We start from the raw sequence: 24,801 nt of genomic DNA, 5'->3' as shown, positions 1-24,801 counted from the left end.
GGAATACTCAACAAACTTATGCCTCTGTAGTTTGAGCACTCACCTTTATCTCCTTTGCCTTTGTACAATGGTATTACGCATGCACTCCGCCATTCCTAAGGCACTTCATCATGATCCATACACACAATGAATATCCTTACCAACCAATCAACAATACAGTTTCTTAATAAATTCTACTGCAACACCATCCAAACCCACCGTCTTGCCGAACTTCATCTTCCGCAAAGCTTTCACTACCTCTTCTCTCTTGACCGAGCCATCCCCCCTGACTCTCTCACTTCGCATACCACCCCAACCAAATCACCCTATATCTGCCACTCTATCATCAAACACATTCAACAAACCTTGAAAATCCTCACTCAATGTCCTTCTCACTTCATCAGTACCTGTTATAACGCCCCCACTTGCCCTCTTCACCGATGTTCCCATTCGTTCTCTTGTATTACTCATGTTATTTACCTCCTTCCAAAACATCTTTTTATTTTCCCTAAGATTTGATGATACTCTCTCACCCTAACTCTCATTTGCCCTTTTTTTCAACCCTTGCATCATTCTTTTGACCTCCTGCCGCTTTCTTTTATACATCTCCCAGTCATTTGCACTACTTCCTTGCAAGTATCATCCAAACGCCTCTCTTTTCTCTTTCACAAACAACTTTACTTCATCCCTCCATTCACTACCTTTTCTGATGAAATGGCCTTGGCTACGGCATTGTCCGTGTCGTTCCAGCAATCAAAAATCGTTACTCATGGACTTGAGGCGAACTATTCGTCAGGTCAATTTCTAGATTTTTCTAATGAATTGCTTTCAACTGATCTTATTGGTAAACCAATGCATATTCTAAAGATCCTTTTGCAGACATAACTCTTTGTCAAACTTATCCGAGGTAAAACAATCATCAGAGTTTATGTCTAATTCTTCCAAAGACATCAGATTTAACAGTGTAAACAATATCAACGTAATGTTCAGAAAGATCTATGCAAGATAGTACTTCTCCAGACAACTGTGAAAACTAGAAATTGACTGTAAAATATTGGATCTTTTTTACATATCAGGTGGACAATCCATCGAGTCATTTGTTGAAACTTATTGGTTTGGGAACTGTTCCACTGAGTTAGGGAACTGTTCCACTGAGTTTGGGAACTGTTCCACTGAGTTTGGGAACTGTTCCACTGAGTTAGGGAACTGTTCCACTGAGTTAGGGAACTGTTCCACTGAGTTAGGGAACTGTTCCACTGAGTATGGGAACTGTTCCACTGAGTTAGGGGACTGTTCCACTGAGTTTGGGAACTGTTCCACTGAGTTAGGGAACTGTTCCACTGAGTTAGGGAACTGTTCCACTGAGTTTATGAACTGTTCCACTGAGTTAAGGAACTGTTCCACTGAGTTAGGGAACTGTTCCACTGAGTATGGGAACTGTTCCACTGAGTTAGGGGACTGTTCCACTGAGTTAGGGGACTGTTCCACTGAGTTAGGGAACTGTTCCACTGAGTTTGGGAACTGTTCCACTGAGTTAGGGAACTGTTCCACTGAGTTTGGGAACTGTTCCACTGAGTTAGGGGACTGTTCCACTGAGTTAGGGGACTGTTCCACTGAGTATGGGAACTGTTCCACTGAGTTTGGGAACTGTTCCACTGAGTTAGGGAACTGTTCCACTGGGTTAGGGGACTGTTCCACTGAGTATGGGAACTGTTCCACTGAGTTAGGGAACTGTTCCACTGAGTTTGGGAACTGTTCCACTGAGTTAGGGAACTGTTCCACTGGGTTAGGGAACTGTTCCACTGAGTTTAGGAACTGTTCCATTGAGTATGGGAACTGTTCCACTGAGTTTGGGAACTGTTCCACTGAGTTAGTGAACTGTTCCACTGAGTTAGGGAACTGTTCCACTGATTTTGGGAACTGTTCCACTGAGTTTGGGAACTGTTCCACTGAGTATGGGAACTGTTCCACTGAGTTAGGGAACTGTTCCACTGAGTTAGGGAACTGTTCCACTGAGTTTGGGAACTGTTCCACTGAGTTAGGGAACTGTTCCACTAGTTAGGGAACTGTTCCACTGAGTTTGGGAACTGTTCCACTGAGTTAGGGAACTGTTCCACTGAGTTTGGGAACTGTTCCACTGAGTTAGGGAACTGTTCCACTGAGTTAGGGAACTGTTCCACTGAGTTTGGGAACTGTTCCACTGAGTTAGGGAACTGTTCCACTGAGTTAGGGAACTGTTCCACTGAGTTAGGGAACTGTTCCACTGAGTTTGAAAAGAAATTAAGATAATTAACCAATGTAAGAAAATGGGATTAGGTATTATAAGATCTCTGTTGGAGGTATATGAACGGACGTTGTTCAAAATTACAATGTAATTATGAGAGAAGACATCTCTTGTTGGCTGAATGTCAGATGGTGGCGTCAGGTGCAGGATACAGTGTCGTCCTTCATGTGTGAGGTTGTTACATGAATCAATACTACAAAGCTATGCCCGTGAGTCAGGTTAGGCTTAGTGTTCATAATAGATTTTTTCTTCTATGTTTATAATGTATTATAGATTTTTTGTTCTATGTTTATAATGTATTATAGATTTTTTGTTCTATGTTTATAATGTATTATAGATTTTTTTCTTCTATGTTTATAATGTATTATAGATTTTTTCTTCTATGTTTATAATGTATTATAGATTTTTTGTTCTATGTTTATAATGTATTATAGATTTTTTGTTCTATGTTTGTAATGTATTATAGATTTTTTGTTCTATGTTTATAATCTATTATAGATTTTTTGTTCTATGTTTATAATGTATTATAGATTTTTTGTTCTATGTTTATAATGTATTATAGATTTTTTGTTCTATGTTTATAATGTATTATAGATTTTTTGTTCTATGTTTATAATGTATTATAGATTTTTTGTTCTATGTTTATAATGTATTATAGATTTCGCTTGGACGATGTTTCTTTTATATTTCATATACCATGGAAAATGTACAAGTTTTACTTTGTATGACTTATATCTATCATCATTAGTATGATAGATCAAGACAGCTGAAGCCGCCGATAATTCTGAACTCTGATACGAAATTCACTTTTGATTTAGCTTCTTACTCTTGAGCTAAATAAGTTACGGTCGTCTCGACGCATATTTTCATAGGATTTGCTTGTCATCCTTCCAGTGGTGTGTCTCTGTCTTCATGCTGGGCAAGCCTTGCTGAACTCAGGACTCAAGAAGGCGACACACCAGTGTCAGGAAATGTGAGGATTAGCCTCTTGGTCTACACCTCAAGTGTCATGCTTATAATTTTGTTCGTATTATATTTTCTTTTTTCGCGAATGACTTACCTTAGTCGTAGATCATCAGATATTGATTTACTTCACTTTAGGTCATCGAATATTGACGTATTTCGCTTTAGATTATCGCATATTGACGTCCTTAGCTTTGTGTCATAGTATGCTGACATACGTCTTTCTTACTTCATTCCCGTTGTGTACGTAGCTCAACAGATAACAATATAATCCAACTTTTTGCTTTTATCTTCGATGTTTTCAGGTTTCCGTAAAGCGAGTTACAAAAGACGATGGAAGCAAAAGGAGAATCCAGAAAAAGAGAAAGATATCGAAGGCAATCAAGGAACGTGTACAGAGGGACGTGAAGGATTTCCACAACTGGAAAATTCAAAAGCGTGAAAATGCAAGGATGTAAGGCATTTGTACGAGTAGGAAGAGAAGAGAGTGATCGGTTCCCAGTGAAGGTCGGTCTCCGGCAGGAGTGTGTGATATCCCCATGGTTGTTTAATTTGTTTATGGATGGGGTTGTTAGGGAGGTAAATGCAAGAGCTTTGGAGAAAAGGACGAGTATGCTGTCCGTTGAAGACGAGAGGGCTTGGGAAGTAAGTCAGTCGTTGTTTGCCGATGATACAGCATTGGTGGCTGATTCGAGTGAGAAACTGCAGAAGTTCGTGACTGAGTCTGGAAAAGTGTTTGAAGGGAGAAAGTTAAGAGTAAATGTGGATAAAAGCAAGGTTGTTATGTTCAGCGTGGTTGGGAGACAGGTTGGTTGGAATGTGAGTTTGGGTGGAGAGGCGGTGGAGTGTTTTGGATGTCTGAGAGTGGACTAGGCGGCGGGTGGAGCCATGGAAGTTGGGGTGAGTCGCGTGGGGAGGAGAAGGGGGGAGAGTTCTGTGAGCGATGGAGAGTGTGTGCGGGGAGAGAGCGTTGTCTCAGAGAGCAAAAGTGGGTGTGTTTGGTGGAATAGTGGTTCCATCAATATTTTGTGGTTGCGGGGGATGGGCTGTGGGTGGGGCTGTACGGAGGAGGGTGGATGTGTTGGAGGTGAAGTGTTTGAGGACGGTGTGTCGTGTGGAGTGGTTTCATCGAGAGTGGGGGGGGGGGGAGCGTATGGGGATAGAAAGAGTGTGACTGGGAGGGTGTGTTGAGGTGGTTTGGATATGTGTGTGTGTGTGTGTGGGGGGGGGGGAGGTGAAAGTTGACAAAGAAGATATATCTGTCAGAAGTGGAGGAAACGAGGAGAAGCGGGAGACCAAATTGGAGGTGGAAAGATGGAGTGAAAAAGATTCTGAGCGATCGGGGACTGAACATACAGGAGGATGAGAGGCGTGCAAGGAATAGAATGAATTTAGAACGATGTGGTATGCCGGGGTCGACGTGCTGTCAATGAACTGAACCAGGGCATGTGAGACGGCTGCGGTAAACCATGAAAAGGTCTTTGGGGCCTCGATGTGGATAGGGAACTGTGGTTTCGGTGCATTACACATGATAGCTAGAAACTGAGTGTGAAAGAATGTGGCCTTTTTATCGGTTTTCCTGGCGCTACCTCGCTGAAGAAGGGGCTAGCGACCGTGTGTTAAGGAAAAGTAGAAATTTGTATGCTATATTTTTTCATTTCCTTCATGCATTTGTGCTGTATCCTGTGGGGCGGGGTGGCGCTGAGTATGATGAATGCGAGCAAGTATGAACGTGTACATATGTATATATGCATGATTATGAGAATGTATATATATGTATGTGTGGGCGTTTGTGCACATATGCACATATATTAGTATGTCAGTGGATGTGCCTATTTCGTCTGTCTCTTGGGGCCACCTCGGTAACGCATGAAACGTAGATCAAGTATGATATATATATATATATATATATATATATATATATATATATATATATATATATATATATATATATATATATATATATATATATATATATATATATATATATATATATATATATATATATATATATATATATTCCCTGCGTGTCGTAGAAGGCGACTAAAAGGGGAGGGAGTGGGGGGCTGGAAATCCTCCCCTCTCAATTTTTTTTGATTTTCCAAAAGAAAGAACAGAGAAGGGGGCCAGGTGAGGATATTCCCTCAATGGCAAAGTCCTCTGTTCTTAACGCTACCTCGCTAATGCGGGGAATGGCGAATAGTTTGAAAAAACAAACAAACAAACAAAATATATATATATATATATATATATATATATATATATATATATATATATATATATATATATATATATATATATATATTCTTTCTTTTTTCTTTCAAACTATTCGCCATTTCCCGCATTAGCGAGGTAGCGTTAAGAACAGAGGCCTGGGCCTTTGAGGGAATACCCTCACCTGGCCCAATTCTCTGTTCCTTCTTTTGGAAAATTAAAAAAAAAAAAAAAAAAAAAAAAATGAGAGGGGAGGATTACCAGCCCCCCGCTCCCTCCCCTTTTAGTCGCCTTCTACGACACGCAGGGAATACGTGGGAAGTATTCTTTCTCCCCTATCCCCAGGGAATAAATATATATATATATATATATATATATATATATATATATATATATATATATATATATATATATATATAATAAATATATATATATATATATATATATATATATATATATATATATATATATATATATATATATATATATATATATATATATATATATATATATATCTATATATATATATATATATATATATATATATATAATAAATATATATATATATATATATATATATATATATATATATATATATATATATATATATATATATATATATATATATATATATATATATATATATTTATATATCATCCCTGGGGATAGGGGATTAAGAATACTTCCCACGTATTCCCTGCGTTTTTTAGAAGGCGACTAAAAGGGGAGGGAGCGGGGGGCTGGAAATCCTCCCCTCTCGGATTTTTTTTTTTTTTAATTTTCCAAAAGAAGGAGCAGAGAATTGGGCCGGGTGAGGGTGTTCCCTCAGGGGCCCGGTCCTCTGTTCTTGGCGCTACCTCGCTAATGCGGGAAATGGCGAATAGTTTGAAAGAAAAGAAAGAATATATATATATATATAAATATATATATATATATATATATATATATATATATATATATATATATATATATATATATATATATATATGAATATATATATATATATATATATATATATATATATATATATATATATATATATATATATATATATATATATATATATATATATATATATATATATATATATATATACGTTGAGATGTATAGGGATGTATGTTTGCGTGTGTGGACGTGTATGTATATATATGTGTATGTGGGTGGGTTGGGGCATTCTTTCGTCTGTTTCCTTGCGCTATGTATATATATATATATATATATATATATATATATATATATATATATATATATATATATATATATATATATATATATATATATATATGGGAAACAGAAGAAGGAGTCATGCGGGGAGTGCTCATCCTCCTCGAAGGCTCAGACTGGGGTGTCGAAATGTGTGTGGATGTAACCAAGATGTGAAAAAAGGAGAGATAGGTAGTATGTTTGAGGAAAGGAACCTGGATGTTTTGGCTCTGAGTGAAACGAAGTTCAAGGGTAAAGGGGAAGAGTGGTTTGGGAATGTAAAGTCATGGGTTAGTGAGAGGACAAGAGCAAGGGAAGGAGTAGTAGTACTCCTAAAACAGGAGTTGTGGGAGTATGTGATAGAATGTAAGAAAGTAAATTCTCGATTAATATGGGTAAAACTGAAAATTGATGGAGAGAGATGGGTGATTATTGGTGCATATGCACCTGGGCATGAGAAGAAAGATCATGAGAGGCAAGTGTTTTGGAAGCAGCTGAATGAGTGTGTTAGTGGTTTTGATGCACGAGACCGGGTTATAGTGATGGGTGATTTGAATGCAAAGGTGAGTAATGTGGCAGTTAAGGGAATAATTGGTATACATGGGGTGTTCAGTGTTGTAAATGGAAATGGTGAGAAGCTTGTAGATTTATGTGCTGAAAAAGGACTGGTGATTGGGAATACCTGGTTTAAAAAGCGAGATATACATAAGTATACGTATGTAAGTAGGAGAGATGGCCAGAGAGCGTTATTGGATTACGTGTTAATTGACAGGCGCGCGAAAGAGAGACTTTTGGATGTTAATGTGCTGAGAGGTGCAACTGGAGGGATATCTGATTATTATCTTGTCAAGGCTAAGGTGAAGATTTGTATGGGTTTTCAGAAAAGAAGAGTGAATGTTGGGGTGAAGAGGGTGGTGAGAGTAAGTGAGCTTGGGAAGGAGACTTGTGTGAGGAAGTACCAGGAGAGACTGAGTACAGAATGGAAAAAGGTGAGAACAATGGAAGTAATGGGAGTTGGCGAGGAATTCGATGTATTTAGGGAATCAGTGATGGATTGCGCAAAAGATGCTTGTGGCATGAGAAGAGTGGGAGGTGGGTTGATTAGAAAGGGTAGTGAGTGGTGGGATGAAGTAAGATTATTAGTGAAAGAGAAGAGAGAGGCATTTGGACGATTTTTGCAGGGAAAAAATGCAATTGAGTGGGAGATGTATAAAAGAAAGAGACAGGAGGTCAAGAGAAAGGTGCAAGGGGTGAAAAAAAGGGCAAATGAGAGTTGGGGTGAGACAGTATCATTAAATTTTAGGGAGAATAAAAAGATGTTCTGGAAGGAGGTAAATAGAGTGCGTAAGACAAGGGAGCAAATGGGAACTTCAGTGAAGGGCGCAAATGGGGAGGTGATAACAAGTAGTTGTGATGTGAGAAGGAGATGGAGTGAGTATTTTGAAGGTTTGTTGAATGTGTTTGATGATAGAGTGGCAGATATAGGGTGTTTTGGTCGAGGTGGTGTGCAAAGTGCGAGGGTTAGGGAAAATGATTTGGTAAACAGAGAAGAGGTGGTTAAAGCTTTGCGGAAGATGAAAGCCGGCAAGGCAGAAGGTTTGGATGGTATTGCAGTGGAATTTATTTAAAAAGGGGGTGACTGTATTATTGACTGGTTGGTAAGGTTATTTAATGTATGTATGACTCATGGTGAGGTGCCTGAGGATTGGCGGAATGCGTGCATAGTGCCTTTGTACAAAGGCAAAGGGGATAAGAGTGAGTGCTCAAATTACAGAGGTATAAGTTTGTTGAGTATTCCTGGTAAATTATATGGGAGGGTATTGATTGAGAGGGTGAAGGCATTTACAGAGCATCAGATTGGGGAAGAGCAGTGTGGTTTCAGAAGTGGTAGAGGATGTGTGGATCAGGTGTTAGCTTTGAAAAATGTATGTGAGAAATACTTAGAAAAGCAAATGGATTTGTATGTAGCATTTATGGATCTGGAGAAGGCATATGATAGAGTTGATTAGAAAAGCAAATGGATTTGTATGTAGCATTTATGGATCTGGAGAAGGCATATGATAGAGTTGATAGAGATGCTCAGTGGAAGGTTTTAAGAATATATGGTGTGGGAAGCAAGTTGTTAGAAGCAGTGTAAAGTTTTTATCGAGGATGTAAGGCATGTGTACGTGTAGGAAGAGAGGAAAGTGATTGGTTCTCAGTGAATGTAGGTTTGTGGCAGGGGTGTGTGATGTCTCCATGGTTGTTTAATTTGTTTCTGGATGGGGTTGTGAGGGAGGTGAATGCAAAAGTTTTGGAAAGAGGAGCAAGTATGCAGTCTGTTGTGGATGAGAGAGCTTGGGAAGTGAGTCAGTTGTTGTTCGCTGATGATACAGCGCTGGTGGCTGATTCATGTGAGAAACTGCAGAAGCTGGTGACTGAGTTTGGTAAAGTGTGTGAAAGAAGAAGTTTAAGAGTAAATGTGAATAAGAGCAAGGTTATTAGGTACAGTAGGGTTGAGGGTCAAGTCAATTGGGAGGTAAGTTTGAATGGAGAAAAACTGGAGGAAGTAAAGTGTTTTAGGTATCTGGGAGTGGATCTGGCAGCGGATGGAACCATGGAAGCGGAAGTGAATCATAGGGTGTGGGAAGGGGCGAAAATCCTGGGAGCCTTGAAGAATGTGTGGAAGTCGAGAACATTATCTCGGAAAGCAAAAATTTGTATGTTTGAAGGAATAGTGGTTCCAACAATGTTGTATGGTTGCGAGGCGTGGGCTATGGATAGAGTTGTGCGCAGGAGGGTGGATGTGCTGGAAATGAGATGTTTGAGGACAATATGTGGTGTGAGGTGGTTTGATCGAGTAAGTAATGTAAGGGTGAGAGAGATAAGTGGAAATAAAAAGAGTGTGGTTGAGAGAGCAGAAGAGGGTGTTTTGAAATGGTTTGGTCACATGGAGAGGATGAGTGGGGAAAGATTGACCAAGAGGATATATGTGTCAGAGGTGGAGGGAACGAGGAGAAGTGGGACACCAAATTGGAGGCGGAAAGATGGAGTGAAAAAGATTTTGAGTGATCGGGGCCTGAACATGCAGGACAGTGAAAGGCGTACAAGGAATAGAATGAATTGGAACGATGTGGTATACCGGGGTCGACGTGCTGTCAATGGATTGAACCAGGGCATGTGAAGCGTCTGAGGTAAACCATGGGAAGTGTGTGGGGCCTGGATGTAGAAAGGGAGCTGTGGTTTCGGTGCATTATTACATGACAGCTAGAGACTGAGTGTGAACGAATGGGGCCTTTGGTGTCTTTCCTAGCGCTAAATATATATATATATATATATATATATATATATATATATATATATATATATATATATATATATATATATATATATATTCTTTTCTTTCATACTATTCGCCATTTCCCGCATCAGCGAGGTAGCGTTAAGAACAGAGGACTGGGCCTTCGAGGGAATATCCTCACCTGGCCCCCTTCTCTGTTCCTTCTTTTGGAAAATTAAAAAAAAAAAACGAGAGGGGAGGATTTCCAGCCACCCGCTCCCTCCCCTTTTAGTCGCCTTCTACGACACGCAGGGAATACGTGGGAAGTATTCTTTCTCCCCTATCCCCAGGGATAATATATATATATATACACACATATATATATATATATATACCATCGTCAGCGCTTAAGATGGCGCTAAGGACGTTGACAAATACGTCTAGAAGGTTTGATAGGTCGAGTGTATCATCCTAGTAACACACTCGCCCAGCCACCAATGGGAAAGCCCCAGTAACTTGAAGCCAAAAGGAGTCAAGACGTCTTCTTGAAAGGAGCACGTGAGTCAGGACGTGAGTCAGAGGATCATCTCGTCCCCATCACATCATTCAGAGCGATACCAGTTTGCATCAGCCTTCACTCCTGCCTGCAGTAGCATGCTTTCCGACATGTTTCATGAGCTCCTGGAATGATTGTGGAATGATTGCATAGTGCCATTGTACAAAGACAAAGGGGTTAACAGTGAGTGCTCAAATTACAGAGTTATAAGTTTGTTGAGTAATCCTGGTAAATTATATGGGAGGGTATTGATTGAGAGGGTGAAGGCATGTACAGAGCATCAGATTGGGGAAGAGCAGTGTGGTTTCAGAAGTGGTAGAGGATGTGTGGATCAGGTGTTTGCTTTGAAGAATGTATGTGAGAAATACTTAGAAAAGCAAATGTATTTGTATGTAGCATTTATGGATCTGGAGAAGGCATATGATAGAGTTGATAGAGATGCTCTGTGGAAGGTTTTAAGAATATATGGTGTGGGAGGCAAGTTGTTAGAAGCAGTGAAAAGTTTTTATCGAGGATGTAAGGCATGTGTACGTGTAGGAAGACAGGAAAGTGATTGGTTCTTAGTGAATATAGGTTTGCGGCAGGGGTGTGTGATGTTTCCATGGTTGTTTAATTTGTTTATGGATGGCTTTGTGAGGGAGGTGAATGCAAGAGTTTTGGAAAGAGGGGCAAGTATGAAGTCTGTTGTGGATGAGAGAGCTTGGGAAGTGAGTCAGTTGTTGTTCGCTGATGATACAGCGCTGGTGGCTGATTCATGTGAGAAACTGTAGAAGCTGGTGACTGAGTTTGGTAAAGTGTGTGAAAGAAGAAAGTTAAGAGTAAATGTGAATAAGAGCAAGGTTATTAGGTACAGTAGGGTTGTGGGTCAAGTCAATTGGGAGGTAAGTTTGAATGGAGAAAAACTGGAGGAAGTAAAGTGTTTTAGATATCTGGGAGTGGATCTGGCAGCGGATGGAACCATGGAAGCGAATGTGAATCATAGGGTGGGGGAGGAGGCGAAAATCCTGGGAGCCTTGAAGAATGTGTGGAAGTCGAGAACATTATCTGGGAAAGCAAAAATGGGTATGTTTGAAGGAATAGTGGTTCCAACAATGTTGTATGGTTGCGAGGCGTGGGCTATGGATAGAGTTGTGCGCAGGAGGGTGGATGTGCTCGAAATGAGATGTTTGAGGACAATGTGTGGTGTGAGGTGGTTTGATCGAGTGAGTAACGTAAGGGTAAGAGAGATGTGTGGAAATAAAAAGAGCGTGGTTGAGAGAGCAGAAGAGGGTGTTTTGAAATGGTTTGGGCACATGGAGAGAATGAGTGAGGAAAGATTGACCAAGAGGATATATGTGTCGGAGGTGGAGTGAACGAGGAGAAGAGGGAGACCAAATTGGAGGTGGAAAGATGGAGTGAAAAAGATTTTGTGTGATCGGGGCCTGAACATGCAGGAGGGTGAAAGGAGGGCAAGGAACAGAGTGAATTGGAGCGATTTGGTATACCGGGGTTGACGTGCTGTCAGTGGATTGAATCGGGGCATGTGAAGCGTCTGGGGTAAACCATGGAAAGGTGTGTAGGTATGTATATTTGCGTGTGTGGACGTATGTATATACATGTGTATGGGGGTGGGTTGGGCCATTTCTTTCGTCTGTTTCCTTGCGCTACCTCGCAAACGCGGGAGACAGCGACAAAGCAAAAAAAAAAAAAAAAAAATATATATATAAATATATATATATATATATATATATATATATATATATATATATATATATATATATATATATATATATATATATATATAAATATATATATATATATATATATATATATATATATATATATATATATATATATATATATATATATATATATATATATATATATATATATATATGTACATTTATATATATATATATATATATATATATATATATATATATATATATATATATATATATATATATATATATATATATATATATATATATATATATATATATATATATATATATATATATATATATATATATATATATATATATATATATATATATATATATATATATGTGGTTTCAGAAGTGGTAGAGGATGTGTGGATGAGGTGTTTGCTTTGAAGAATGTATGTGAGAAATACTTAGAAAAGCAAATGGATTTGTATGTAGCATTTATGGATCTGGAGAAGGCATATGATAGAGTTGATAGAGATGCTCTGTGGAAGGTATTAAGAATATATGGTGTGGGAGGCAAGTTGTTAGAAGCAGTGAAAAGTTTTTATCGAGGATGTAAGGCATGTGTACTTGTAGGAAGAGAGGAAAGTGATTGGTTCTCAGTGAATGTAGGTTTGCGGCAGGGGTGTGTGATGTCTCCATGGTTGTTTAATTTGTTTCTGGATGGGGTTGTTAGGGAGGTGAATGCAAGAGTTTTGGAAAGAGGAGCAAGTATGAAGTCTGTTGGGGATGAGAGAGCTTGGGAATTGAGTCAGTTGTTGTTCGCTGATGATACAGCGCTGGTGGCTGATTCATGTGAGAAACTGCAGAAACTGGTGACTGAGTTTGTTAAAGTGTGTGAAAGAAGAAAGTTAAGAGTAAATGTGAATAAGAGCAAGGTTATTAGGTACAGTAGGGTTGAGGGTGAAGTCAATTGGGAGGTAAATTTGAATGGAGAAAAACTGGAGGAAGTACAGTGTTTTAGATATATGGGAGTGGATCTGGCAGCGGATGGAACCATGGAAGCGGAAGTGAATCATAGGGTGGGGGAGGGGGCGAAAATCCTGGGAGCCTTGAAGAATGTTTGGAAGTCGAGAACATAATCTCGGAAAGCAAAAATGGGTATGTTTGAAGGAATAGTGGTTCCAACAATGTTGTATGGTTGCGTGGCGTGGGCTATGGATAGAGTTGTGCGCAGGAGGATGGATGTGCTGGAAATGAGATGTTTGAGGACAATGTGTGGTGTGAGGTGGTTTGATCGAGTAAGTAACGTAAGGGTAAGAGAGATGTGTGGAAATAAAAAGAGAGTGGTTGAGAGAGCAGAGGAGGGTGTTTTGAAATGGTTTGGGCACATGGAGAGAATGAGTGAGGAAAGATTGACCAAGAGGATATATGTGTCGGAGGTGGAGGGAACGAGGAGAAGTGGGAGACCAAATTGGAGGTGGAAAGGTGGAGTGAAAAAGATTTTGTGTGATCGGGGCCTGAACATGCAGGAGGGTGAAAGGAGGGCAAGGAATAGAGTAAATTGGATCGATGTGGTATACCGGGGTTGACCTGCTGTCAGTGGATTGAATCAGGGCATGTGAAGCGTCTGGGGTAAACCATGGAAAGGTGTGTAGGTATGTATATTTGCGTGTGTGGACGTATGTATATACATGTGTATGGGGGTGGGTTGGGCCATTTCTTTCGTCTGTTTCCTTGCGCTACCTCGGAAACGCGGGAGACAGCGGAAAAATATATATATATATATATATATATATATATATATATATATATATATATATATATATATATATATATATATATATATATATATATATATATATATGTATATATATATATATATTCCTGTGAGTACAGGGATAAGTTTCCAAGTGCATTTTCGTGTAATAATCACATCTTCATGGGAGAGACAAGAAAGAAATATAAGTCAGTTGATATACATCGAACAATCACATGTTTACCAAATGGCGTCCTAGGTTCGTCTCTTCGATGTATTTCAACTGACTTATATTTCTCTCTTGTGTCTCCCCTGATGATGTGATTATTACACGAAAGTGCACTTGGGAACTTATCGTGTTTAATTTTCCCCGTGGACTCATAGGAATATCTTGATCACGCGCAATATATATATATATATATATATATATATATATATATATATATATATATATATATATATATATATATATATATATATATATATATATATATATTGCTGACAAAGAAAAATGAATTATGGTAAGACAGAAGTCGTAGAAGAGTCAGTTGATATATTGAAGAGAGGCGGAGCTAAGACGCCCTTCGTGCACATATGTTTGTGGTCGGTGGTGTTCGATTTCTGGCCCCATGCCTGTCATAAGATTATATGATATGGTCAAGACAGGAAACCATTTAAAGATTTTACTTACAAGAAAGTTATCCAGTTTTATAGACCTGCGTCAATATCTATGTTTCAATCTTTTGAAACTAGAAATTTTTATAAGATTTCCCTTAGTCAAGGAATTACAATTACAAATGAATAAGCACTAACAAGTAGGTGTATATACACTGGATAGCAATATAACCACGGGACATGGGGTACCAGATGGCGTGAATATGATGGTGAATACCTTATGGGGTTCATCTGATACACGATTGGGACAGACTTGCGAGTCGACATCGTCCCTATTCTGTCGCCCGAGTTCCATCCTGAGATAATAGTTAAGGAGACCAGTTGTCTGCTGGCAAATATTGGAAGTGAATTCATTGATAAGGAAATGATCAGTAAACTGGTCCCATCCTACACAAGACCATAATGTGCCTCTCAGTTTAGTCACCGCAACTAGAGACACAAAAATCAATGGAAAAAGTTCAGAGGAGCGCAATAAAGATGGTTCCAGAAATTGTGGAAGATGAGTTATAGTGAAAGCTTATGGTGCTAAACTTGTCCACCAGAGGAGAGAGACTTTTAAGTTCTGGAAACATACTGATGACGTAGACAGTGAACACTTCATATAATGATGTAAGGATATAACAACCAGAGTAACGCTATAAGAGGAAATTTAGGAAGAAACTTGTTCAAAAAAGATGAGGAGTACTTTTACAGTACACGAGTGGTGGATGACTGAAATGAAATACATGAAGAAACAGTAAATGTGGACAACATACAATGGTTTAAAAAGTTGTATGATAGTAGAAAGTTGAAACTGTCCAAGACATGGGGCCCGCAAGTGTAACATTCCCTCCCCTCTGCAGTACATATTAGTAATTACGAGCAGGACACATCATCAGTAGGACACATCATCAGTAGGACACATCAATAGTAGGAGACATCATCAGCAGTAAGACACATCACCAGAGCACCAGCAGTAGGACACATCAGCAATAGAACACATCAGCAGTAGGGCACATCAATAGTAGAACACATTAGCAGTAAGGCACATCAGCAGTAAGACACATCATCAGTAGGACACAGCATTAGGACATATCAGCAACAGAACACATCAGAAGTAGGGCACATCAGCCGTAAGACACATCAGCAGTAAGACACATCAGTAGTAGGACACATCAGCAGTAGGACATAACAGCAATAGAACACATCAGCAGCAGGGTACATGAGCAGTAAAGACACATCATAAGAAGGACACATCAGAAGCAGGACACATCAGCAGTGGGGCACATCAGCAATAGGGCACATTAGCAGTAGGGCATATCAGCAGTAAGACACATCAGCAGTGGAACACAACAGCAGTAGGGCACATCAGCAGTAAGACACATCAGCAGTAGGACACATAAGCATTAGGACATATCAGCAACAGAACACATCAGTAGTAGGACACATAAGCATTAGGACATATCAGCAACAGAACACATCAGAAGTAGGGCACATCAGTTGTAAGACACATCAGCAGTAAGACACATCAGCAGTAGGACACATAAGCATTAGGACATATCAGCAACAGAACACATCAGAAGTAGGGCACATCAGTTGTAAGACACATCAGCAGTAAGACACATCAGCAGTAAGACACATCAGTAGTAGGACACATAAGCATTAGGACATATCAGCAACAGAACACATCAGAAGTAGGGCACATCAGTTGTAAGACACATCAGCAGTAAGACACATCAGTAGTAGGACACATAAGCATTAGGACATATCAGCAACAGAACACATCAGAAGTAGGGCACATCAGTTGTAAGACACATCAGCAGTAAGACACATCAGCAGTAGGACACATCAGCAGTAAGACATATCAGCACTAACACACATCAGCAATAGAGCACATCAGCAGTAAGACACATCAGCAGTAAGACTCATAAGCAGTAACACACATCAGCAATAGGGCACATCAGCAGTAAGACACATCAGCAGTAAGACACATCAGCAGTAGGGCATTTCAGCAATAGAGCACATAAGCGGTAGCGGATATCAGCAGTAAGACACATCATCAGTAGGACACATCAGCAGTAGGACACATCAGCAGTAACACACATCAGCAATAGGGCACATCAGCAGTAAGACACATCAGCAATAGGGCACATCAGCAGTAAGACACATCAGCAGTAAGACATCAGCAGTAACACACATCAGCAATAGGGCACATCAGCAGTAAGACACATCAGCAGTAAGACACATCAGCAGTAACACACATCAGCAATAGGGCACATCAGCAGTAAGACACATCAGCAGTAAGACACATCAGCAGTAGGGCATTTCAGCAATAGAGCACATAAGCGGTAGAGGATATCAGCAGTAAGACACATCATCAGTAGGACACATCAGCAGTAGGATACATCATCAGTGGGGCACATCAGCAGTAGGGCACATCAGCAGTAAAACACATCATCATTAGGACACATCAGCAGTAGGGCACATCAGCAGAAGGGCACATCCGCAATAAAACACATCATCAGTAAGACACATCAGCAGTAGGACACATCAGCAGTAAGACACATCAGCAGTAAGACATATCAGCAGTAACACACATCAGCAATAGAGCACATCAGCAGTAGGACACATCAGCAGTAACACACATCAGCAATAGGGCACATCAGCAGTAAGACACATCAGCAATAGGGCACATCAGCAGTAAGACACATCAGCAGTAAGACATATCAGCAGTAACACACATCAGCAATAGAGCACATCAGCAGTAGGGCACATCAGCAGTAAAACACATCATCAGTAGGACACATCAGCAGTAGGGCATATCAGCAGAAGGGCACATCAGCAGTAAAACACATCATCAGTAAGACACATCAGCAGTAGGACACATCAGCAGTAAGACACATCAGCAGTAAGACATATCAGCAGTAACACACATCAGCAATAGAGCACATCAGCAGTAAGACACATCAGCAGTAGGACACATCAGCAGTAAGACACATCAGCAGTAAGACACATCAGCAGTAAGACATATCAGCTGTAACACACATCAGCAATAGAGCACATCAGCAGTAGGACACATCAGCAGTAAGACACATCAGCAGTAGGACATATCAACAATAGAACACATCAACAGTAGGACATATCAGCAGTAAGATACATCAGTAGTAGAACACATCAGCAGTAGGATATATCAGCAATAGAACACATCAGCAGTAGGGCGCATTAGCAGCAAGACTCATCATCAGTAGGACACATCAGCAGTAGGACTCATCAGCAGTAGGGCACATCAGCAGTAAGACACATCCGCAGTAGGACACATCAGCAACAGGACATATCAGCAGTAGGGCACATCAACAATAGAACACATCAACAGCAGGACATAGCAATAGAACACATCAGAAGTAAGACACATCAGCAGTAGGGTACATCAGCAGTAAGACACATCAGCAGTAAGACACATCAGCAGTAGGTTACATCAGCAATAGAACACATCAGCAGCAGGGCATATAAGCAGTAAGACTCATCATCAGTAGGACACATCAGCAGTAGGACACAGCAGCAGTGAGACACATAAGCAGTAGGGCATATCAGCAGTAGGGCATATCAGCAGTAACACATATCAGAAGTGGGACACATCAACAGTAGGGTACATCATTAGTAAGACACATTAGCAGAAGGACACATCAGCAGTAGGACATATCAGCAGTAGGTCACATCATCAGTAAGACACATCAGCAGTAGTGACACATCAGCATTAAGACACATCAGCAGTAGGGCACAGCAGCAGTGGGGCACAACAACAGTAAGAAACATCAGCAGTAGGACATATCAGCAATAGAGCACATCAGCAGTAGGACACATCAGCAGTAGGGCATATCAGCAGTATGACACGTCAACAGTAGAGTACGTCAGGGCACATCAGCAATAAGACACATCAGCAGTAGGACACATCATCAGTAGGGCACATCAGCAGTAAGACACATCAGCAGTAAGACACATCAGCAGTAGGACATATCAGCTATAGAACAAATCAGCAGCAGGGCACATCAGCAGAAAGACACATCAGCAGAAAGACATATCAACAATACAACACATCAGCAGTAGGGCACATCCGCAATAAGACACATCATCAATAGGACACATCAGCAGTAAAACACATCAGTAGTAGTGCACATCAGCAGTAGGACGCATCAGAAAGTAAAACACATCAGCAGTAGGGCACATCCGCAATAAGACACATCATCAATAGGACACATCAGCAGTAAAACACATCAGTAGAAGAGCACATCAGCAGTAGGACGCATCAGAAGGTAAAACACATCAGCAGTAGGGCACATCAGCAGTAGGACACATCAGCAGAAGGGCACATCACCAGTAAGACACATTAGGAGTAGGACACATCAGCAGTAGGACATATCAGCAGTAAGACATATCAGCAATAGAGCACATCAGCAGTAGGGCACATCATCAATAAGACACATCAGTAGTAGGACATATCAGCGGTAGAACACATCAGCAGCAGGGCATATCAGGAGTAAGACACATCAACAGTAGAATACATCAGCAGTAAGGTACATCAGCAGTAGGACACATCATCAGTAAGCACATCAGCATAGGAACATCAGCTGTAAGACACATTAGTAGTAAGACACTTCAGCAGTAAGACATATCAGCAATAGATCATACAGCAGTTGGCACATCAGCAGTAAGACATAGCAGTAGGACACATCAGCAATAAGACATATCAGCAATAGAAGACAGCAGCAGTGGGGCACATCAGCAGTAGGGCATATCAGCAGTAGGGCATGTCAGCAGTGAGACACATCAGCAGTGGGACACATCAGCAATAGGCACATCAGCAGTAAGACACATTAGCATAGGACACATCAGCAGTAGAACATATCAGCAGCAGGGCACATCAGCAGTAAACACATCAGCAACAGGGCACACCAGCAGTAAGACACATCTCATAGGACACATCAGCAGTAAACACATCAGTAGAAGACACATCAGCAGTAGGACACATCAGCAAGGTAAACACATCAGCAGTAGGGCACATCAGCAGTAAGGTACATCAGCAGTAGGACACATCATCAGTAGGACACATCAGCAGTAGGACATTGCAATAGAACACATCAGCAGTAGGATACATCAGCAGTAGGACACATCATCAGTAGGACACATCAGCAGTAGGACTCATCAGCAGTAGGGCATATCAGTTGTAGGGCACACCAGCAGTAAGACACATCAGCAGCAGGATACATCAGCAGTAGGACACATCATCAGTAGAACACATCAGAAGTAGGGCACCTCCGCAGTAAGACACATCATCTGTAAGACACATCAGCAATAGGACACATCAGCAGTGGGGCATATCAGCAGTAGGGCATATCAGCAGTAGAGCATGTCAGCAGTAAGACACATCAGCAGTGGGACACATCAGCAGTGGGACACATCAGCAATAGGGCACATCAGCAGTAAGACACATTAGCAGTAGGACACATCAGCAGTAGGACATATCAGCAGCAGGGCACATCAGCAATAAGACACATCAGAAGTAGGACACATCAGCAGTAAGACACATCAGCAGTAGGGCAAATCAGCAGTAAGACACATCAGCAGTAGGGCACATCAGCAGTAAGACACATCAGCAGTAAGACACATCAGCAGAAAGACATATCAGCAATAGAGCACATCAGCAGTAGCGCATATCAGCAGTAAGACACATCAGCAGTAGGACATATCAGGAATAGAGCATGTCAGCAGTAGGGCACATCAACAGTTAGACACATCAGCAATAGGACACATTAGCAGTAGGATATTTCAGCAATAAAACATATCAGCAGCAGGGCACATCAGCAGCAAGACACATCATCATTGGGGCATATCTGCAATAGAACACATCAGCAGTACGGGACATCAGCAGTAAGACACATCATCAGTAGGACACATCAGAAGTAGGACACATCAGCAGTAAGACACATCATCAGTAGGACACATCAGAAGTAGGACACATCAGCAGTAAGACATATCAGCAGTAGGACACATCAGCAGTAGGGCAAATTAGCAGTAAGACACATCAGCAGTAGGACATATCAGCAATAGAACACATCAGCAGTAGGACATATCAGCAGTAGGACATATCAGCAGTAAGACATCATCAGTAGGACACATCAGCAGTAGGATATTTCAGCAATAGAACATATCAGCAGCAGGGCACATTAGCAGCAAGACACATAATCAGTAAAGCACATCAGCAGCAGGACACATCAGCAGTAGGGCACATCATCAGTAGGACACATCATCAATAGGACGCATCAGCAGTAGGACACATCAGCAGTAGGGCACATCAGCAGAAGGGCACATCAGCAGTAAGACACATCAGCAGTAGGACACATCAGCAGTAGCACATATCAGCAGTAGGGCAAATCAACAGTTGAACACATAAGCGGTTGGACATATCAGCAATAGAACACATCAGCAGTAGGGCACATCAGCGGTAAGACATATCATCAGTAGGACACATCAGCAGTAAGGCACATCAGCAATGAGGAACATCAGCTGTAAGACACATTAGTAGTAAGACACTTCAGCAGTAAGACATATCAGCAATAGATCATATCAGCAGTTGGGCATATCAGCAGTAAGACATAGCAGTAGGACACATCAGCAATAAGACATATCAGCAATAGAAGACAGCAGCAGTGGGGCACATCAGCAGTAGGGCATATCAGCAGTAGGGCATGTCAGCAGTGAGACACATCAGCAGTGGGACACATCAGCAATAGGGCACATCAGCAGTAAGACACATTAGCAGTAGGACACATCAGCAGTAGGACATATCAGCAGCAGGGCACATCAGCAGTAAGACACATCAGCAACAGGGCACACCAGCAGTAAGACACATCATCAGTATTACACATCAGCAGTAGGAAACATCAACAGTAAGGCACATCAGCAGTTGGGCACATCAGCAGTAAGACACATCAGCAGTAAGACATATCAGCAACATAACATAATAACACATCAGCAGTAGGGAACATCCACAATAAGACACATCATCAGTAGGACACACAAGCAGTAGAACACCCCATTAATAGTGTACATCATCAGTAAGACACATCAGTAGTAGGGCATAAAAGCAGTAAGACACATTAAGAGTAGAACACATCAGCAGTAGGAGATATTAGCAGAAAGACATATTAGCAGTAGGACACATCATCAGTAGGACATCAGCAATAGAACACATCAGCAGTAGGGCACATCAGCAGTAAGACACATCATGTAGGACACATCAGCAGTAGAACATTTCATTAGTAGGGTACATCATCAGTAGGACACATCAGCAGTAAGGCATATCAGCAGTAAGACACATTAAGTGAAGGGCACATCAGCAGCAGGACATATTAGCAGCAAGACATATCAGCAATAGGACACATCATCAGTATGACATATCAGCAATAGAACATATCAGCAGTAGAGCACATCAGCAGTAAGACACATCAGCAGTAGGATTTATCAGCATTAGAACACATCAGCAGTAGGACATATAAGCAGTAAGATACATCAGCAGCAGGATACATCTGCAGCGGGACATATCAGCAATAGAACACGTCAGCAGTAGGGCACATCTGTAGTAAGAAACATTATCAGTAGCATAGCCAGCAGGACACATAACCAGCTTGTCATATAATCAGCAGAACACATACCAAGCAGAGCACATAACAAGCAGGACATATAACCAGCAGAACACATAATCAGCAGGACACGACCAGCAGAACACAACCATCAGGGCACATAACCATCAGGACATATAACCAGAAGGTCATATAACCATCAGGACACATAACCAGCAGGACCCATAACCAGCAGGACACATAACCATCAGGACACAACCAGGACCCATAACAAACAGAACACATAGCAAGCAGGACACATAACCATCAGAACACATAACCAGCAGGACACATAACCATTAGGATACATAACCAGCAGGACCCATAACCAATGGAACACATAGGCAGCAGGAAACATAACAAGAATGTCACATAACCAGTAGAACACACACCCAGCAGAGTACATAACCAGCAGGACACAACCAGCAGGACACATAATCAGCAGACTACATAACCATCATGACACATAACCAACAGGACACATATCCGTCAGGACACATAAATAGGAGGACACATAACCATTAGGACACATAACCAGCAGGACCCATAACAAACACAACACATAGCAAGCAGGATACATAACCAGCATATCACATAACCAGCAGAACACGTACCCAACAGAGCACATAACCAGCAGGACACATAACCATCAGGACACAACCGGACCCATAACAAACAGAACACATAACAAGCAGGACACATAACCATCAGAACACATAACCAGCAGGACACATAACCATTAGGATACATAACCAGCAGGACCCATGACCAATGGAACACATAGGCAGCAGGAAACATAACAAGCATGTCACATAACCAGTAGAACACACACCCAGCAGAGTACATAACCAGCAGGACACAACCAGCAGGACACATAACAAGCAGACCACATAACCATCATGACATATAACCAGCAGGACACATATCCGTCAGGACACATAAATAGGAGGACACATAACCATTAGGACACATAACCAGCAGGACCCATAACAAACACAACACATAGCAAGCAGGATACATAACCAGCATATCACATAACCAGCAGAACACGTACCCAACAGAGCACATAACCAGCAGGACACATAACCAACAGGAGATATAGCCATCAGGACACATAACCAACAGGACACATAATCATCAGGACACGTAACCAGCAGGACCCATTACTAATAGAACACAGCCGGCAGGACACATAACCATCAGGACACATAACCAGCAGGACACATAAACATCAGGACACATAACCAGCAGGACCCATAATCAATAGAACACATAGCCAGAACACATAACCAGCATGTCGCATAATCAGCAGAACACACACCCAGCAGAGCACATAACCAGTAGGACACATAACCATCAGGACACATAACCAGCAGGACACATAACCATCAGGACACATAACTAATGGGACCCATAACCAACAGACCACATAGCGAGCAGGACACATAACCACGTGTCACATGACTAGGAGAACACATACCCAGCAGAGCACATAACCAACAGGACACATAACTAGCAGGACATATAACCATTAAGACACATAACCAACAGGACACATAACCGTCAGGACTCATAACCAGCAGGACCCATAACCAACAGAACACATAGCCAGCAGGGCACATAACCAGCATGTCACATAACAAGCAGAACATATACCCAGCAGAGCACATAACCATCAGGACATAACCAACAGACCCATAACCAGCAGGAAACATAACCAACAGAACATATTGCCAGCAGGACAAATAACCAGTATGTCACATAACAAGCAGAATACATAACCAGCAGAACATATAGCCAGTAGGAAACATAACCAGGTCACATAAGAATCAGGATGCAACCAGAAGGACATATATCCATCAGGACACATAACCAGCAGGTCACATAGCGAGCAGGACAAATAACAAGCAGGATGCATAACCAGCAGGATACATAACCAGCAGGACACATATCCGTCAGGACACATAACCTGCAGGACACATAACCATCAGGACACAAAACCAACAGGACACATGACCATCAGAACACATAACCAGCAGAACCCATAACCAACAGAACACATAACCAACAGTACACATAATAAGCATGTTACATAATCAGCACAACACATACCCAGCAGAGCACCTAACCAGCAGGACACAACCAGCAGGTCACATAACCATCAGGACACATAACCAGCAGGACACATAACCATCAGGACACATAGCCAGGAGGTCACATAACCAGCAGGTCACATAACCAGCAAGACACATAACCATCAGGACACATAACCAACAGGACACATAAACAGCAGGACAAAACCAGAGGGACCCATAACCAACAGAACACAGCCAGCAGGACACGTAAAAAGCATGTCACATAACCAGCAGAACACATACCCAGCAGAGCACATAACCAGCAGGACACATAACCATCCGGACATATAACCATCAGGACATATAACCAACAAGACACATAACCAGCATAACCCTAACCAGCAGGACACGTAGCCAGCAGGACCCATAACCAGCAGAACACATATCCGTCAAGACACATAACCATCAGAACACATAGCCATTAGGACACAGCCAGCAGGACACATAAACAACAGGACACATAAGCATCA

Source organism: Panulirus ornatus, chromosome 18, assembly GCF_036320965.1.
Source record: "Panulirus ornatus isolate Po-2019 chromosome 18, ASM3632096v1, whole genome shotgun sequence".
NCBI classification, from domain to species: domain Eukaryota; kingdom Metazoa; phylum Arthropoda; class Malacostraca; order Decapoda; family Palinuridae; genus Panulirus; species Panulirus ornatus.
Note: the sequence above shows the minus strand (reverse complement) of the source record.